General features: G+C 40.2%; 1 pseudogene; it reads left to right on the forward strand.

The window, feature by feature from the left end:
* The window catches only part of LOC107140351, a 139769-nt pseudogene extending 125188 nt beyond the window's left edge, over window positions 1-14581 (forward strand).
* The last annotated feature ends 5003 nt before the right edge of the window (window positions 14582-19584 follow it).

Here is a 19584-nt window from a genome sequence, read left to right on the forward strand (position 1 = left end):
TCAGCACCCATGTCCAGAGTTGTCTAGCAGAGAGTGACATCAACAAAATGGTGGACTAGGACGCTTGATGTTTTCATCTCTCCCGTGGAAACATGATATAAAACAAAACAAACAGAAACAAAAAGTAAATCAGGACCTATCTTAACCAACTCTTTAAGAACTCTGGGAAACAAGCAAACATTTACAACAATCAACCAAATGCCCGATCAAGGAGGAGCTATCTTCAAAATAAAAGGAAAGTTTTATAGCATTTTTACTTGCTTGTCTCTACTGCACCCAACACAGTGGTATTTTTGGTCTTGAGCAGGCAGCGGCCCAGTATCCAATTTCACCCTTGAACTGGAGGAAGCCAAGTAGCCCTAGTTGGAAATTATTGTGTACCTCTGTTCCAGTGGTCTGGGGGATACCTGAAGGCTGGATGTAAGTCACTAGTCTGTGTTCCATATAACTCAAAACCTAGGTAGGAAAACTAGCAGGATCTGCTTGTTAAAAGCTACAAGGCAACAATAAACCCAGAAATATCTGGGGCAAGAGATTCTGGGTGGAGACCTATATTAGACAATCTAAAAGCCTGGAAGAGAAAGTGAGGTTAGATTCTTCAGGCAACTATGACATTAAAAAGCAGTCATGCATGCAGGGAATTTGGAAACTTGTTCCCAAGCTCAGGCAAAGTTAAAGTTCAGAAAAATACTGAGAAGAACTTAAGTTTTCACTTTGGGCTGATCCCTGGGCTAAAGCAAGTCTACTTAAGTGGTAGAATGCTGCTAGCACAGAGCTAACCTGCAAAGACTGGGAGTGATGGATGTTTTCTCGTTTTTGGTTTCTTTTTTTTTAGGTGCTTTTTGTCTGTTTCACCTCCTGGCATTCCAGGAAATCTTTGATAAAAATTATCTGAACACAGCTAAAGAATAGAAACTTCAGCACTTGAAAAGTCTTTGCAAAAATTGTTTGAAAAAGCTTCAAAACAAATGTGTTACTTCAGCCTTCAACAATAACTAAAGGGGGGAAAAGAGGAAGGAAGGAACAAATGAAGGAAGGAAGGAAGGGAGGGAGGGAAGGAGGGAGGGAGGAAGGGAGGGTAGGGAAACAGCAAATCTTAGCAAGTTTTATTTCCAGAGTCACTGTGCGATAATAATCAAATGCCCAGATGTCAACAAATAAATCACAAGACATACAAAGAAGCAGAATCACAAGATTCATTCAAAGAAATATTAATTGGTGGGATCTGTCCCCAAGAAAGCCCAGATATCAGAATTACTAGAGAAAGACTTTAAAACAACTGTCTTAAAAATGCTTAAAGAATTAAGAGAAAACAATGACAAAGAACTAAATTAAGTCAGGAAAATGATATGTGAACAAAATAAGCATATAAACAAAGAGACAGAAATTATAAAAAGAAACCAAACAGAAATTCTGGAGCTGAAAAGTACAATGAATAAAGTGAAAAATTCACTAGAAATGTGCAATAGCAGATTAGAGCAGTCAGGAGAAAGAACAGCAAATTTAAAGCTAGGACAATTGAAAGTGTTGAATATGAGAACTGAGATTTTAAAAAAAGTAGAAGAAAAAGAAAAGTAAAAGGAATATAAGATACCATTGAGAGGACCAACTTATGAATTATGAGAGTTACAGAAGGAGAAGAGCAAGAGAAAGGATCCAGGAATTATTGGAAAATACTTCCTAAAGGCAAGGAAAGACATTAATCCACAAATTCAGGATGCTCAAGAAATTCCAAGAAGACTCACACCAAGACACATTATGATCAATTATCAAAAACTAAAGCCAAAGAGAGAATCTTTAAAGAAGTAAGGGAAAAGTAACTTGTCATATAAAAGGGGTCCTCAGTAAAATTACCAACTGATTTCTTGTCAGAAATCATGGAGGAAAGAATGCAATTATATGTTACATATAAAATGCTGGAAGAAAAAAAATTGCCAATTTATAATTCTAAATCTGGCAAAAATTAATCATAAGGAAATAAATAATAATTCTATCTTCAATCATAGATTAATTATCCTAAAGCAGGGCTTTAATAATGTTGTTACCCTATTAATGTTGTTTCAATGGATCCCTATTGACTATAGGGTAAAATATAAATTCTTTCCAATATATTATCTGATTTCAACTTACCTTTCCAGCACCATCCTCCATTACAGCCAGATAATTTCCCCAATAGTCACCTCTACATTGCTGTTCCTCCTCTACTTGCCTAACTCAATTCTAATTTAGTCTTCTTCAGAAATTTTGAGTTCATATCGTTTAGGAAGCTCCCTATGAACTTCCCAATGCTGATAAATTGTATCTTCCCTTGAACAGCAAAATTACAGTCTGTCTGCATCTCCATGGTCTGGCCAAACCCTTTTATTTTTTTAACTCCAGCCACTTGCCTTTACCTAAAACAGTATACGTTGAGCAAGTCTCGAGGGAACTTTGAGGGCCTTTCTACTTGATGATTAGCTGTGAGCACTCACCTAGTAATAATTTTTTCTCATTGGAATCTGCCTTCTTTTTTTTAAGGTAATCATTTCCCAAAATGGAGTAGAAGTATTTTTATGGATATTTCGCCAAAACAAATTCTAAAAACTGTGTTGAAAAGACATTAAGGTGGCCTCCTTGATGCCTGCCTCCTGGTATCCATGACCGTGCATAATCCCTTCCCCTTGAGTACAGCAGGACCTGTGACTTGCTTTATCAATGGATATGGCCAAGTTAATGGAATGTTACTGTCATGATCAGGTTACATTATACCAGGCTCTCTCTTAGCTGATGAGTGTTAGAGACTCTTATTATTAGCTTAATGAAAGATACAGTCCTGTTGGAGAAGTCCAAATGTCAAGGGACTGTAAGACCCTTTAGGACATAAAAATGGCCTCCAGCCAATAGCCAGGAGATAGCTGAGGCCTTCAAAGGGGAAAGGAATCCAGCCATCAACCCGAATGAGCCTGGGAGCAGATTCTTCCCCAATCAAGCCTTCAGCTGACATTTTGGTCACACATTGTAAGAATCTGAAGAGGAGGACTCATATTTCTGACCCACAGAAACTGTGATAATAAATACATAATGGTTTAAGTCATTAAATTATGAGACAAAAAATTATGAGACAGTAGCTAAGAAGGGGATGTCCTGAAAGGAGTTTGATTATACTACCCAGTCTTGATCTTGGAATCCAGAGTCCTGGGCAGCTGGGTCACAAATATTTGCATCGTGTTTTCTCTCTCATCATGAGCTGACCTATTTAAAATGCCAGTGTGTGAACACTTAGAAAGAAAACTGTATTGACAGTGGGTTACACAATGGAAGTTGCCTGCAAAATGGGACATTAGGAAAAGGCTGATTTGATTTTCCTTTTATACTCATAAACATATTAGGGTTCTCTAGTTTTCTAATGGGATCTAGAGATGATGCTGTGAAGAACAACCTAAATCCTAGTAACCTGGATTAACTGGATGAGGAGAAGGTAAGAGAGGAAAAGAAGTCAGTCTCAAATTAGTGATGAAAGAAAAGAAAAAAGTTTGAAAAATGAGTTATTTCTTAATACTTTCAAGTAATTGAAAGACCTGATGGTTAATGAATCCTTGGTAGACTTGCTTTTGTGAATAGATAAGCATACTTTTAAGTTAACATATTAATTGAGGATATTCAAATAAGAACTTGAAGATTTCAGCTTTTTTAAAAAATAGACTGAACATTATCGCTATCTTCATTATAAGTTTATTTTAAAAGACAGGCCTGGTGTGTTTGTAAATAGCACAGCCCCTATTCAAAGTGTCACAAGCATCAAATGAGTTACATATAAATAACAGGACTTTGACTCTATGCTCAAAGGGTTGGTGGGCCTGAACCCTTTTGCTGTCCACGCAACATCTAAGAAGCTGCCCATGGTGATGGAAGAGGGAAGGGCATGTTCACGACTCTCTAATGCTCCTTGTTCTTCACTGGGAATAGAGAAGAAATGGTGCTGCCACCACACCCACAGCTCCTTTGAGCTGCTTAAGGGAGCAGTTAATATTTGACTTTATTTCTTTGGAAAACCCTTGATGAACAGTCCTGGGACACAAACCCTGGGGAGACCCAACGGCATTGGGCCCATTAGATTCTTTCCAAGGAATCTGGAATTTTGACTCAAATTTCCAATCAATCATAAAATGTTGACTCTTGGAGTTCTGAGACAAGGCAGGGAAGTGTGGTCCTGGGTTCTGGGTCTTCCTTTGTCTGACTGTTAATAATATTTCCTGTCCCTTCTTCCATTCATTCCAGAAACTACAGAGACAATAAAGGGCACCCCAAGCTGTCACTTCTGGAGGAGGGAACAACTTTCCCCCTAAGTCAGTATGTCTCCTGAAAGAGGGTCCAGACTTTAGAGACAGCAGGCTTAAACAACAGCCTTGGGGTTTAACCTAGAGGAGCTAAAACTCACATTTTGTCAAAAAGCCCAGGAGTTCCTTACCTTCCAGAAAACCTTATATCAGAAGGTAAGACACTGAACTATTTGCAAAGTGTTCAGCTCTGGTTCAGAGAAAAAAAGAGAGAGAGAGAGAGAGAGAGAGAGAGAGAGAGCGCAGCCACAGAGAGGCTGAAGACCTTGGGCAGTTCTCTCGCACAATCTAGAAACCCTGTGCAGACACAGGAGCCTGTTCATGTGCAGAACTGCTGATTAGTTCTTTGTGGACCTCCTGTTTTGATGTTAGGGTGTTCAGCAAGGGGTGAGGAAGGTGATGCCCAACTTAGGTAGCCCCAGGCAGCTGCACCTTTTTCAGAATTCACTTTGTGCTTTCTAGATTTCTGCACTCTCCACTCCCAAGGTTCTAGCTCCTGGAAGGGGGTACTCCCTTCCTGATTTTGTTGGGACACATGACAGTAAGATGACCTTCTTCTTGATTCCTTCATCTCCAGTAAGTTGACCATCTTCCTGTGCATCTAGTGTCTTTTGTTGAATTACTGCTGTCATTGTCACAGACAAATTACACTTATTAACTCTGAATAATTCCAACTCAAGAAGCTGCCATCCTCACTGCTGGGACCTGTCAGCTCTGGCTGTGGTTACTGTGAAGTTCTCAGCTGTCCTCAGCCTAGGGGTGGGGACCAGCCCAGCCCACCCTGCAGAGCCAGAACTGTAATGGTTCCCCTCAACATGGCCTCAGAGGCCCTTATTAGCTATGGCTTTCCCTGTGTGTGGACACCTGGCTCCCATCAACCTCCCCTTCAGCTGTTGTTTTTCTCACATTTGTGAAAGTGCAGTGTTTAATGCCCTTCCGGGTGAAGCTGGAGACCAAAAGTTTGTCTCAGATGTTTGCTCAGCAACTCAGGATGCATCTCAGAAACTGTTGCATCTGAGGATATTTCTGAATTTGGAAAAGGAGGAAAACAAACCCCTCTAGGATAACCCTGGAATGTTCCAGGGCAGGAGCAGCAGCCTTTTGGATAATCAGACTGTGAGCTCCCTGAAGGGCGGTGACTGTATCTTAATTATTTTTGAATTTTTAATGCCTATGCAGAGCGTGGCTCAGAGAATGTGCTAGAAAAATACTACTGAAAGTGAGAAGTTATATTCCTTTACATATGAAATGCATTTATTCTACTGTCATGTATAACCAATTAGAACAAATAAAAAAATTTTAAAATCCTACTGAAAAAAATGCAGAGACTATGAACTTTCAGACAGGCACAAGCCAGGAATGATCTCATCCAAGAATAGTGCCTTTTCTGATGACCCATAGGTATTACAGTTGAAGCGGGAGGGATCCCCCCAGACATTGCCCCGATCAGTGGGGCAGGCTTTTGGAAGACATGGAGCATCAGATATGTGTCTGTCCCATGACTTCTCAGGGTTGGCCACACTGGACAGGGAAACTGAGCCTATAGCAGCTAATAGGGAGCAGGGATGGCTGTGCCCAGAGGAGATCCTGTGTGTTTTTAGACAGTGGGCTGGGAGCCCTGAACCCTGGGTGCTCTCTGAGGCTCTTTATTTCTATCCTGCCTGCTTTGCTGTAGTGATTTAAATCCTCTGGTCCTAGCAACAGTTGCCAAGATAAACAAACAGCAAAGGAATCCTGGATCATAGCTCACCTCCTTTTGGGGATAGCCTGGAGGAGACATGTTGGCTCCCACAAGGTGGTCGCTTAGGGGCAACTGGAGGTGGGTGCCACGAGGACTCTCAGGATTGCTGTGCACCAATTTAGATGAGCAAGGCCATTTGTCATCTGTAATTAAATTGAGCTAATTTCATTCTGTGACACAGAGCCAGAGAATCAGGGTTCTCAAAAAAAATGTTATTCTCTTATTCCATTTTGTGTAAATGTCATCATGGTGCAGCTGGAACAGGAAGAAAGGACATTTTTGAGATGTTCCTGGTCCCCTAAATGGATTGTGTTCTGATCCTTCAGCATTAAAGCCAATCTAATGCCAAGGACTGCAGGAGCTGATGTAGATGAAATGTTACATTTATATAATCATCCCACAGACAGGCAGGAAAGAGCTTTTTCTGTATAAATCCTAAGAACTGAGTGAGGGAGGCTGAAGGATCAGAGGAGGACTAGCCCTCTGGGGTCCTTGGCACTCTGCACACAAACAGGCTGCAGCCATTCATCTTTCTAGGTTTGCCTCAGAGGGGAAATGACAGAGAGAAATGGAGAGAAACTCCAGGCAGCCAAGTTCTCCTTTTGGTTGCTGTCTTCAAGTGGTTTCGTGGAAGCAGGCAGCCTCCAGGGACTGGAGAGAAAAGTCGGTTAGCAAAAAAGAGTGACCTCACAGTTCTTTCCAAGACAAGGATTTGAGACAGAAACCAAACTTTGGACATTCACTATGAGAGAGGTCAAAAATCCAGACAAACTCCGTCAACTCTTTCAAAGAGTTATGAGGAAAAAGGCTCATAAAAACAAACAAACAAACCAAAAACAAGAAGGAGCCCCTCCTTCCAGTGGGTTAAGAATTTTCTGGGCTTCGCCGCCCTCACAATTATGGTGTGTAAGATGTGGGCAGGCATCCGGGCCTCTCTTCCTTTCCTTGCTTGACCCAATGCTCAGCCTTGACCCCTCTCCAAATTCTTTCTTCCCTACCTGAAACAACCTGTTGTCTGACTTCTGTCTTGACTCAGGAATAGCCTTTGTCGATGCTCAGGGGTCCTGCAAGGGCCAGCCACATTTTCCTGGACCAGGCTTGGAAGAACTTGGGGGCTGGAAGGGCTAATGGTTAGAGCTCAGTCCTTCTCCCACAGATGAACTACTGCAATGGCCTTCTCAATGCCTTTCCTTCTTGGTTTGTTTGCCCTCCAGTCTCCACAGTGATGAAGATCCCACTGCTTCCCCTCAGTGTCGGGGATTTTGGAAAGTCCCCTTTGCAAGACGTGAATAAGTTGTGGTTTTGCACTACAAGCACTGCTCTTCTGAGGCCCTTGTAACCTTGTATTCCTGTGACTACTACAGAGTGTTGGTTTCTGGGCTTGCTGCACTTGGCTGTACTTAAAAGACCAGTTGTCATGGACTCAGATCTTAGGCTTGATAGAACCCAGCTTTCCAAGGAGGTATCTTAGATATTGTGGACCACACACGTGATGTGCTTAAAGTTCTCCTTATTTGTGCAGCCCATGTGTCACATCAGCCCCTGTCATTGCCATGTGCTTGTGTCATTGGGAAGACAACTTGCTCTGTCTAGCTCTTTCCTCTCCCATGCCATCCCTGCCCCAGTTAGCCCTCTCCCTCTCTACCAAGTCACCAAGCCACTGGCTTCTCTGAGTCTCAATTTTACTAAAACATACACTTTAGGATTGGAAGGGACCTCAGAATCTAGTAGATTATGTTCCTGTCATGCTGCACAGTTGCTTTCACATATATTTTCTCATCTTATCGTAAAGATTATCTCCCACTCCACTGAGACTACAGGCAAGAACACTGAGATATGAAGAGTTTAAGGGACTTTTTGAGGACCATGGCTGACTCTCTTCTGTGCCTTCCTTGAGGCCTCAAACTCCGTGCCTCTCATCCTCTCCCAGGGACTAGCCCCACCCTCTGGGGCCACTTAGGTTTCACGGTTCTCCTGAGCACTGTCCTGGCTTTGAGGCCTTTGCTTCCAGGCCCCGCCGTGGGAGTCCAAGGCAGAGTGGGCACAAACTGAGATGTTCCAAAAATCCTCTTTGTCACAGTCATTTGTGGAGAGCTGGAACCCTGCAGCAGCACAGGAGAAGCCCCTGTGACTGGTGACTCATTGGTGATCTCATTTAAAAATCCCCAGCAGCTCTTTTTGCCATGCGTCAGATGGCCCAGATACCCAGGGCGCACTCACACAGACACTCTGCAGAGGTAAAGTCTGTATGACGTGGACATCCCCCTTGAATGTGTTACAAACACGAGGATGAAATGCTCAGGCCTGCTCTGCTAAATGAGACTCTGAGAGGACCAGGAAATTTCTTGGGATTCTCCATTGTGGGTGTTTTACAAACCCAACATCAGAGAAAGGTTGCTTGTTCTCCTAAGCCACATCATAACTGACTCCCTGTTCCTCATGGTTTGATAGGTATTTAGTTTCACCTTAAGGGTTCATCTCAGCCATGTCCCTGCCCTCCTGTAGGCTAAGCAGGCAGAGGAGAGTCTGACCTATTTTTAAAGACCTGCTTAGGATGGGAGGCCCTTTTATCTTTGGACACAGATGAAAGACACTAGTTTGTGGCACTGTTTCCTGACACCGTTGGGAACTGGCAGACCAGAAGAGGAGGCAGGGATTAGGCGCAGCCTGGGCATGCTGTGTTAACCTCCCTGAAAAGACACGGGATGGGGCATCTAAGTGAGCCTAACCAGGTGGGAGAGGAGCAATGGAAGGATGCGGAGGCTTGGCTGGGCTGGGAGGGAGGGAGGGAGGAAGTGGTGTTGAGGGTGCATTTTAAGCCAGAGAATGAGGGCATGCAGGGCATGACCCACTGGCTGGAGGAATCTGTGGAGGAGCTCAGCCATGGTTTGAGGTTTGTACTTGATCTGAAGGCTTTCAGGAAGCCCTGAGCCATTCTAGCTAGGCAGAGATTTCCAGGGCATTTAATGCTGTCTTCCATGTTGAGTTGCCCTCTAGCCGCACCATGGTGATGGTGGTGCAGATCTCAGTGCTGAACTACAACCAGGGTCGAAAAGACAGCATGGCTTCTCCACTTTATCCCAGAGCCAAGGGATCCCAGCTGTTAATGTCCCTATTCAGGACGAGTTTGCATGTTTTTTTGTTTTGTTTTGTTGAGCCAGATGTTCTGGTCTGGAAGACTGGGATGCTTCCCTAGGGATATGCAGTCAGGGAGAGCCTTTTAAATAGGATATCAATAAGAGATTCATCTCGCATTAATGAGTTATGACAGCAGGGCTAAGGCCCTGGTCATCATCAGTGGCTTGGATATCTGCAGCATGATGGTCTTTAGTACCTGGAAAAACAGGCCAAGGCCACATCAGTGGAGTATGGGGGCTCGTGCTGGGGTGGGGAGAAGGAGACCCCTTCCCCACAGGTGGGGATCACCAACGGATTTGATGATTTCAGATGAACAAGTTGCTGCCCTATCTCCAGACTGATTAATCCACACTTCTGCAATCATGAAATGAGAAGTTGGGGTAGGGTTTCTTTCTCTAATAAAGGTCAAATCCAAGTTCACTATCATGATGCTTTGCAGCTTGTTATGGAAGAGTTTGCATGAGACTTTCCAAGAAGCGTTTCTTGTACAGTGAGTTTAGAGAAGGTTCCAGAATGCTGCAACCAGAAGGAAGCAGGTGGGGGGAGCAGAAAGAAGAAGATAAACCCAGATTGGCTCTAGTGTTTGATGTGTGACAGGCTTGCTGATGCTCAGCTTTGCAATGTCTCACCTCTAGGACACAGAGTGGGGACAGGATGACTTCCAGGCTCCCTACTAGACCTGCCTACTCCTCTGGTTGGTTCTGCATCCACAACAGGAATAAGTTGTTCCAAGAAAACCATTTAGACATCTTTCAGTTTAGGGCTGTGGTGTGTTCTGAGTGTGTGTTATTAATTTGGTTATTTCCCTGTACAAATCATGCTCTGCTTGTTGGTCATTTAGCATTTTGGGTCAGCCCATAAAAGCTTGACTGATCCGTGAGGTGACTGGATACTGTGCAAGTTCTCTTCAAGAGCTCATCTCTATTCACTCTGAGGTAAGGCAGGAGCCAGGGACTCTCTGGAGAAAGCCCGGGCAGCAGAGAATTAGGAAGGAAAGGGGAGAAAGAAAAGAGATGAGTCTATGTGTGAATGTGTGTGTGTGTGTGTGTGTGCGCACACATACTCGCGCATATGCATGTACATGTGCATTTTAGAGAGTGGGTTAAAGAGGGTAAGGGACAGGGAAGCCAGAAGTTCACAGTAATCCTTGGGAATTCCCCAGGAACAGAATTCAGGGGGGGCAGAGGTGCAGGGTGTAGGTTGGCTGCTCTTGAATCTACGGGATTCAACATTTTATCATCAGTTCCCTACCTCTCAAAACTACCCTAAACCCCTTTCCCATTGTCCGTCTCTGGAAACTGCTGTTTCCTGCCATTGTAAATTTGTCTCCTCTAGAACTAACGTGCATGTAATCATTAGTTTTTAAATCAGTTCTCTTTTAGTTTTGCTTCATTCATATGGTTCCCTTTTCTTGTTAATTACGATTCCGATGTGTAGATGAACCCTAGTTTCCCTTTTTCCACCACTGAGAGACCTTTGAGCTGTTCCCAGTTTTTCTCAATTATGAACAAGCTGCTAGAAATATTTGCATAGAGGTTTTTGAATTAACATGGCTTTCATTTCATTTGGGCAAATACCCAGGAGTGAGATTACTGGTTCTGTCATGAGGGTTTACCTTTTATAAGAAGCCACCAAACTGTTTTCCACGGTGGCCATACCATTTTGCATCCCCATAGCAACATGGGAGAATTCTGGTTCTCCCTACTCACTCTCTGTTCTTGTCACCACTTAGATTGCCGTGTCCTCTCCCCACATTCTATTAAGTATTCCATGGTATTTCAGTCTGTTCTCATGGCTTTAATTTGCATCTTCCTGATGACTAACGATGTTGAGCATACTTTGATGTGTTCATTTGCCATCTAGGTATCTTCTTTGGTGAAATATCTGTTCAAATACCTTGTTCATTTAAAAAATTGAATTCTTTAGCAAGTTTTGAGAGTTTTAAAAAAATATTTATATTATCTGCATAAGGCCATTACCAGATAGATGATTTGCAAATATTTTCTTTTGTTTGGGGCTTGTCTTCTCATTTTCTTCATAATGTCTGCTTTTTTGGAATGGGGGAGGGTACTAGGATTGCACCCAGGGGTGCTTTTCCACAGAGTTTCATCCTCAGCCCTTTGTTTATTTTTAATTTTGAGACAGGGTCTCTCTAAGTTGCTTAGGGCCTTGCTAAGTTGCTGAGGCTTGCTTTGAACTTGGAATCCTCCTGCCTCAGCCTCCCCAGCTGCTGGGATTAAAGGTGTGCACCCCGCATGCCTGGCTCATAAAGTCTTTTGAAGGGCAAATGTTTTAATTTATCTTTTTAAAATTTTTTTTGGATCAGAGTTTTAGCATAATAGCTAAGAGATTTTGGTCTATGCCAAGATTATAAAAGTTTTTAGCTATTTTTCTCCTGGTAGTTTATAGTTTTAAGGAGTTTTTTGTTTTTATTTTATTTTCTTATTTGTTCTTTTTAGTTTACATGACAGTAGAATGTATTTTGGCATATCATACATATATGGAGTATAACTTCCCATTCTTGTGGTGTGTACATAGTGTGGAGTTACACTGGTCATGTATTCATATATGGACACAGGGAAGTTATGTCCGATTCATTCTACTCTTTCCCATTCCCATCCCCCTTTGATACCCCCCACTTCCCCCTGTCCAATCTGGTGAACCTCCAACTCCTCCCTCTCCTCACCCCCACTGCCTATTGTGAGTCAGCATCCACATATCAGAGAGAACATTTGGCCTTTGATTCTTTGGGATTGACTTAACATGAGAATCTCCAGTTCCATCTATTTACTGGAAAATTCCATAATTTCATTTCTCTTTATGGCTAAGTAATATTCCATTGTGCATATGTATCCCATTTTCTTTATCCTTTCATTATTTTTTGGGGGGGGGTGCCAGAGATTGAACTCAGGGTCACTCAATTTCTGAGTCATATTCCCAGCCATATTTTGTATTTTATTCAGAAACATAGTCTTACTGAGTTGCTTAGCTCCTTGCTTTTTGTTGAGGCTGGCTTTGAACTGCCATCTTCCTGCCTCAGCCTCCTGAGACACTGGGATTATAGGTGTGCTCAACCTAGCTTGGTTCCATTCATCTATTGAAGGGCACCTAGGTTGGTTCCATAGCTTAGTTGTTGTGAATTGAGCTGCTGTAAACATGGATGTGGCTGCATTACTACAGTATGCTGATTTTTAAGACCTTTGGGTATATGCCAAGGAGTGGGATAAACTGGGTCAAATGGTGGTTCAATTTAAAGTTTTCTGAGGAATACTGCTTTCCAGAGTGATTGCACCAATATGCAGTCCCACCAGCAATGTATGAGTGTACGTTTTCCCTTACATCCTCACCAATATTTATTGTTACTTATATTCTTGATAATTACCATTCTGACTGCAGTGAGGTAGAATTGCAGTGTAATTTTAATTTGCATTTCTCTAATTGCTTGTGATGTTGAACATTTTTTCATATATTTGTTAACCATTCATATTTCTTCTTATGTGAAGTGTCTGTTCAGTTTATTTGCCCATTTATAAATTGGGTTATTTGTTTTTTTGGTGTTAAATTTTTTGAGTTCTTTTTATATCTTGGAGATGAATTCTGTATCTGAGGTGCAGGTAGCAAAGATTTTCTCTCTTTCTGTAGGTTCTTTCTTCATGTTCTTGATTGTTTCCTTTGCTGTGAAGAAGGTTTTAGTTTGATATAATCCCATTTATTGATTCTTTTTTGAAATACTTTTTGGTTGTTGATGTACCTTTGTTTTTTATTTATTTATACGTATTGCTGAGGATCAAACCCAGTGCCCCACACATGCTAGGCAAGTGCTCTGCCACAACCCCAGGCCTCATTTATTGATTCTTGATATTACTTCTTGTGTTTTAGGAGTCTTGTTGAGGAATTCAGTTTCTAAGCTGACATGATGGAGATTTGGGCCTACTTTTTCTTCTAGAAGTTGCAGGGTCTCTGGTCTAATGCCTAGGTCCTTGATCCACTTTGAGTGAGTTTTGTGCGGGTTCTGCTACATGTGGATTTCCATTTTTCCCAGCACCATTTGTTGAAGAGGCTCTCTTTTCCCCATATACAGTTTTTACAATGTTGAGGTATGTGCCTACTATTCCTAGTTTTTCTAGTGTTTTGAACATGAATGGATGCTATATTTTTTCCAGCATCTATTGAGAGAATCATGTGATTCTTGTTTTTAAGACTATTGATGTGATGAATTACATTTATTGATCTCTGTATGTTGAACCAACTTTGCAATCCTGGGATGAACCCCATTTATCATAGTGCACTATCCTTTTAATTTTGGGGGGAAGAGGTACAGGGATTGAACTCTGAGGCATTCAACCACGGAGCCACATCCCCAGCCCTATTTTGTATTTTATTTGGAGACAGGGTCTCACTGAGTTGCTTAGCACCTCACTGTTGCTGAGGCTGGCTTTGAACTCACAATCCTTCTGTCTCAGCCTCTCCAGTGGCTAGGATTACAGGAGTGCTCCACCATGCCAAGCTCTTAATGTGTTTTCGTATGTGATTTGCCAGTATTTTATTAAGAATTTTGGCTTTATCTCCTCCAGCTGCCCAAGATGCCAAAAGGAAAGAAGGCCAAGAAGAAGAAGGTAGCCTGGGCCCCCACTGTGGTCAAGAAGCAGGAAGCCAAGAATATGATGAACCTGCTGTACAAGAAGAAGCCAAAAAACTTCAGCATCGAACAGGACATCCAGCCCAAAAGGGACCGTACCCGCTTTGTAAAATGGCCCCACTATATCCAGCTGCAGCAGCAAAGGGCTATCTTCTCTATAAGCAGCTTAAAGTGCCTCCTGTGATTAACCAGTTCACCCAGGCCTTGGACTGCCAAATAGCCACCTAGATGCTTAAGCTTGCCCACAAATACAGACCAGAGATGAAGCAGGGGTAGAAGAAGAGGCTGTTGGCCCAGGCTTAGAAGAAGGCTGCTGGCAAGGGGATGTCCCCCACAAAGAGATGGCCATTCCTTCAAGCAGGGGTCAATACTATCACCACCTTTGTGGAGAACAAGAAGGCTTAGCTGGTGGTGATTGTACATGATGTGGATCCTATGGAGCTGGTTGTCTCCCTGCCCACATTGTGTGGAAAGACAGGAGTCCCTTACTGCACCATCAAGTGGAAGGCCAGGTTGGGATGTGTGGGTCACAGGAAGACGTGTACCATTGTTGCCTGCACACAGGTTAATTCGGAAGACAAAGGAGCTCTGGCTAAGCTGGTGGAAGCTATCAGATCCGACTACACTGACAGATATGATGAGATCCATTGCTACTGGGGAGACAATGTCCTGGGTCCAAAATCTGTGGCTTGTATTGCCAAGCTGTAAAAGGCAAAGGCTGAAGAACTCACCACTGAACTGGGATAAATGTATGCTATTGGGTTTCTGTACATAAAAGTAATAAATTTCCCTTCATCCAGGAAAAAAAAAAGAATTTTTGCATCTATGTTCATTAGGGACATTGGTCTGAAATTTTATTTCCTTGATGTGTCTGTCTGGTTTTAGTATCAAGGTAATAATTGCTTCATATAATGAATTTAGAATTCTATTTCATGGACTAATTTGAGGAGGACTCGTGTTAATTCATCTCTGAAGGTCTGAGAGAACTCAGCTGAGGATATATCTGGTCCTGGTCCTGGCCTGTTCTTTCTTGGTAGACTTTTGATGTCATCTTCAATTTCATTGCTTGAAATTGATCGGTTTAAATTTTCTATGTCGGGCTGGGGATGTGGCTCAAGCGGAAGTGCGCTCACCTGGCATGCGTGCTGCCCAGGTTCGATCCTCAGCACCACATACAAACAAAGATGTTGTATCCACCGAAAACTAAAAAATAAATATTAAAATTCTCTCTCTCTCTCTCTCTCTCTCTGTCTCTCTTTAAAAAATTTTTTTTCTATGTCTTCCTGATTCCATTTGTGTTAATCATATGTCTCCAGAAATTTGTTGTCTCTAAGATTTTCTATTTTTTAGAGTATAAATTATCAAAATAGGTTCAGATTATCATCTGTATTTCAGTAGTGTCAGTTGTGAAATTTCCTTTTTCATCATGAATTTTAGTAATTTGAGGGTTTTTTTGTCTTTCTCTTTTTTAGTTTGGCTAAGGGTTTATCAATTTTATTTATTTTTTTAAAGAACCAACTTTTTGTTTTGTTTATTTTTTGGATTGTTTCTTTTGTTTCAATTTTATTGATTTCAGCTCTGATTTTAATTACTTCCTGTGTTTTACTCTTTTGGTGTTGATTTGTTCTTCTTTTTCTAGGGCTTTGAGATGTAATGTTAGGACTTGTATTTATTGACTTTCTATTCTTTTAATGAATGAGTTCAATGCAATAAACTTTCCTCTTAGCACTGTCTCAACAATGTCCCAGAGATTTTGATATGTTGTATTGCTATTTTCATTCACTTCTAAGTATTTTTTTACATTTCATTCCTGATTTCTTCTGCTATCCATTTGTCATTCAATAGGATATTATTTAGTTTCTACATATTAGAGTAGCTTCTATTTGTTATTTTATCATTGATTTCTAATTTCATTCCATTATGATCTGATGCAAGGTATTATCTCTATTTTTTTTTTGTATTTGCTAAGAGTTGCTTTGTGACTTAAGATATGGAATATTTTAGAGAAGGATTCATGTGCTGCTGAGAAGAAGGTGTATTCATTGATGGATGAAATATTCTACATATGTCTGTTGAATGTCTTGTTTTTAATCCAATCTGCCAGTCTGTGTCTTTTGATTGATGAGTTTAGGCTATTAACATTCAAGGTTATTATTGAGATATGATTTGTATTCCTGGTCATTTTGTTTTATTTCTAGTTTTTAATTTGGATTAGTTTCTCCCTTAATTGACTGTTCCTTTAGTGTAGTTCCTCCCTTTGCTGGTTTTCACTTGTTTTTGTTTTCATTTCATCTTCATGGAATATTTTGTTTGGAATATTTTATAGTGCAGGCTTTCTAGATGTGAATTCCTTTAACTTTTGTTTATCATGGAAGGTTTTTGTTTCATCATCAATTCTGAAGATTAATTTTACTGGTTATAGTATTCTTGGCTGGCATCCATTTTCTTGCAGAACTTGGTATGTTTTATTCCAAGACCCTCCTAGCTTTGAAGATCTGGGTTGAGAGATCAGCGGAAATCTGAATTGGTTTCCCTGTAAATGTTACTTGTCATTTCCCCCTGGCAGCCTTATTCTCTATGTTAGATATTTTCATAATAATTCATAATAATGTATGTAACTTGTTGTAATTTTTATATTTGGGGTCCTTTAAGCCTCCTGTATTTGATTTTTCTATTTCATTCTTCAGGATTGGGAAATTTTCTGATGTTATTTCATTAAAAAGATTGTATCTCTGAGCTTTCATCTATCCCAATAAATCTTCAATTTGGTCTTTTCAGGTTATGCCATGTTTCTTTCAAGTTCTGTTCATGGTTTCTTAACCTCTTTTCTCCATGGTCAACTTTGTTTTCAAGATTATACATTTTGTCTTCATTGCCTGAAACTGTTTTCCAAGTGATCTAATCTGTTGGTGATGCTTCAATTGAATTTTTAATTTGGTTTATTGATTCCTTCATTTTGAGGATTTCTGCTTTTTTTTTTCAGAATCTCTGTCTCTTTATTGAAGTGACTTTCACTTATTGTATTTTCTCTCTGATTTTACTCTTTATACCATCCTCTACTTTGCAGATCAGTTTAACTATGTACATTCTAAACTTCTTGTCTGACATTTCTTCCACTGTAGTGTTGAGTGATTCTGTTATTGAAGTATTTTGGTTCATTTGGGGTGATTTGTTCCCTTGTTTTTTTCATGTTGTTTGTGTATCTACCCATCTAATAGTATGGATCTGAGGCAGTAGAGTTTCTATGCTGTGGATTTATAGTGTCCCTGAAGGTTTCCAGAACCTCACTTATGGAAAAGCTGCCTGTCTGGTTTCTTGGTTTTATGTTATGGAACAGCCAGGAAAATGATCTTCTCCTGTTTCACCATCTTGAAAACCCTCTAGCTTTAGGTTTTATACAAAGCCATGATGATTTTTAAGATTCATTTATCAATTATCTAGTAAAGATGGAAGGGAACAAATTTTCTATTAGCAAAAATTGGCTACAGTAGCAATTATTTAAGAAATAGGTATAGTGGAAAGTTCCAATTTGTCTGTGTCCCTTAATGATAGGGCAAGTCCACTTTCTGCAACTTTTGTAAGACAAGGCTGCAGCCAGAATTCAAGCTCAATTACAGTGTCAAGTTGATCTCATGGTAAAATTTATGAACTACACCTTTACCATCAACTCATGTAAAGCTTCTCTTTTCTTTTACCTTTTTTCCTTCTTAATTCACAATCCTGTCAATCCTATCCTCTTCATAGATAAGCACACTATTGTATTTTATACATGCTGATAAATATATGGATATAAAGTCTGGAAACATATAAACCTACATAATACATGGTTTATTGATATACCATTAGAAAACACAATATGCACAATGTGCCATTCAATAGTAATTCATATTTCAATAGATATTTGTGAGGAAAGCATTAATGTATCATTTAAAAAATCTCTGCTATGTGCCTGGAATGTGCTAGCTCTGATTATTTTTGTTTCTGATTTATATCAAATAAACCTGTGCTTTTAATATACCCAGAAATCAGAAATAATCAGGGGGATCACTATGTAAAATAATAAAATATTATCCATGTTTTTATATTTTTGGGGACATTCTTTATGTGCATCTTCGTAAATTAAGTGCATTTCTGATTCTGTATCTGTCCTTTATTCCCATTCAACACATCATCTTTAAGCCTTCCACCTGTTGCTGTTTGCTGGTCTATTTTGTAGTGTCTAATACTGCACAGAATTCGATAGTACACATTCTGCACAATTTCTTGTTTATTTGTATAGTAATAAACACTTAGATTTCTGAGCTTCCTGCACTACTGTGAACTGCCTCTCACAGGCCACACAACAGACCTCTGTGGGAATTACTCAGGGTTATATACTCAGGTCTGGGACTGTTGGGTCAATGATAAGCATAGGAGCCTGGGCCAGGTTACTCTCCCCTCAGTCTACAGATGGGTTCCTATTCTTTTTCACATTCTCATTATTGCTTGATTTAATCCACCTTAACATTTCTCCCTGTGATTTGTTAAGTGGTATATCATTATCATTTTTGGATTGTGAATTTGCCCATCTCTTCATATTTCTTTTTGTTTCTTTTGAGAAGCTGTCTTTCAAGGCTGTCCATGAACTAGTGATACACCTGTCTCAGTAGCTGGGATTCCAGGCCTGTGCCTCAGTGCCTAGCTATCTCTTCATATTTTTCCTAGTAACTTTGATCTTCCATATGCAAAGAGCCTATTCATATCCTTTTCCAAAATTGTGTATAGGATTTCTTGTTTTGCATTTTTTTGGTGCTTATTGATTTCTAGATTTTTTCCCCCTCTTTTCTTTTTTTTATATATTCATTTTGGATATATCAGTTTTAAATATAGGAAATATTTCTTCCATTCTATGTTAAATTAACTGATTATAATGTCTTCTGTGATTAAGAAATCTTTAATTTTATGGTGATAAACATAAAAATTTTTCACTTTATGTGATCTTTAAAACATTTTTTTTCCTGCTTTTAGGTCACAAAGATATTCCTATAGTTTCATCCATTGGCCTTTTAGTTTTTTTTCCCCCCAAATGCAAAGGTTTCGAATCCCTCTGCTACTTTTTTTTTTTTTCAGTGTTAGGTTAGAAGCAAGCACTCTATCACTGAGCCACAGTGATATTATTTTATTTAAAAATAAAATAATTATTATCACATTTTATTTAAAAATAAAATAAGTCATTTTATTTTTAGACAAGGTCTTACTGAGTTGCAAGGCTGACCTCAAGCTTGTGATCCTCCTGTCTTAGCTTCCTGAGTTGCTGCGATTACAGGAGTACACCAATGTGCCCAGTTCAGTGGTTATGTTCTAAAATGTTGCTATAAACGCTGAATTAGTGAACAGCAAAACATTGGTCTTTGGGGAAATACAAAGTTAGTTTTTCCTTAAGTGCAACATTTTCTTCTGCCAATCAACACATGTTCCCTGTTGTGCTTCTGTTTAAGATATTGTGCTTCTTGTTTAATATATATTTCTTACAAATAGTTAATCTCACTGTGTCCAGATTATTTAAAGCCAGTGGGCTTTGGATATTATTTGTGTTTTATAGGTTTTTTGGCCAACATCCTGGTCTGACAAGCCTTATCAGTGTCAGAAAGCTGCTTTTCCACATAACCCCTTTCCTGTATAACATTATTTTTAGAGTATTTTTAAAGTTCTTCTGCAGACCCCATCTCACCTGCCAGTGTGACATTTTTGGTGCTGTGTCACCTGAAATG

Source organism: Marmota marmota, unplaced genomic scaffold (genome assembly GCF_001458135.2).
Source record: "Marmota marmota marmota unplaced genomic scaffold, marMar, whole genome shotgun sequence".
In the NCBI taxonomy this organism is placed as follows: domain Eukaryota; kingdom Metazoa; phylum Chordata; class Mammalia; order Rodentia; family Sciuridae; genus Marmota; species Marmota marmota.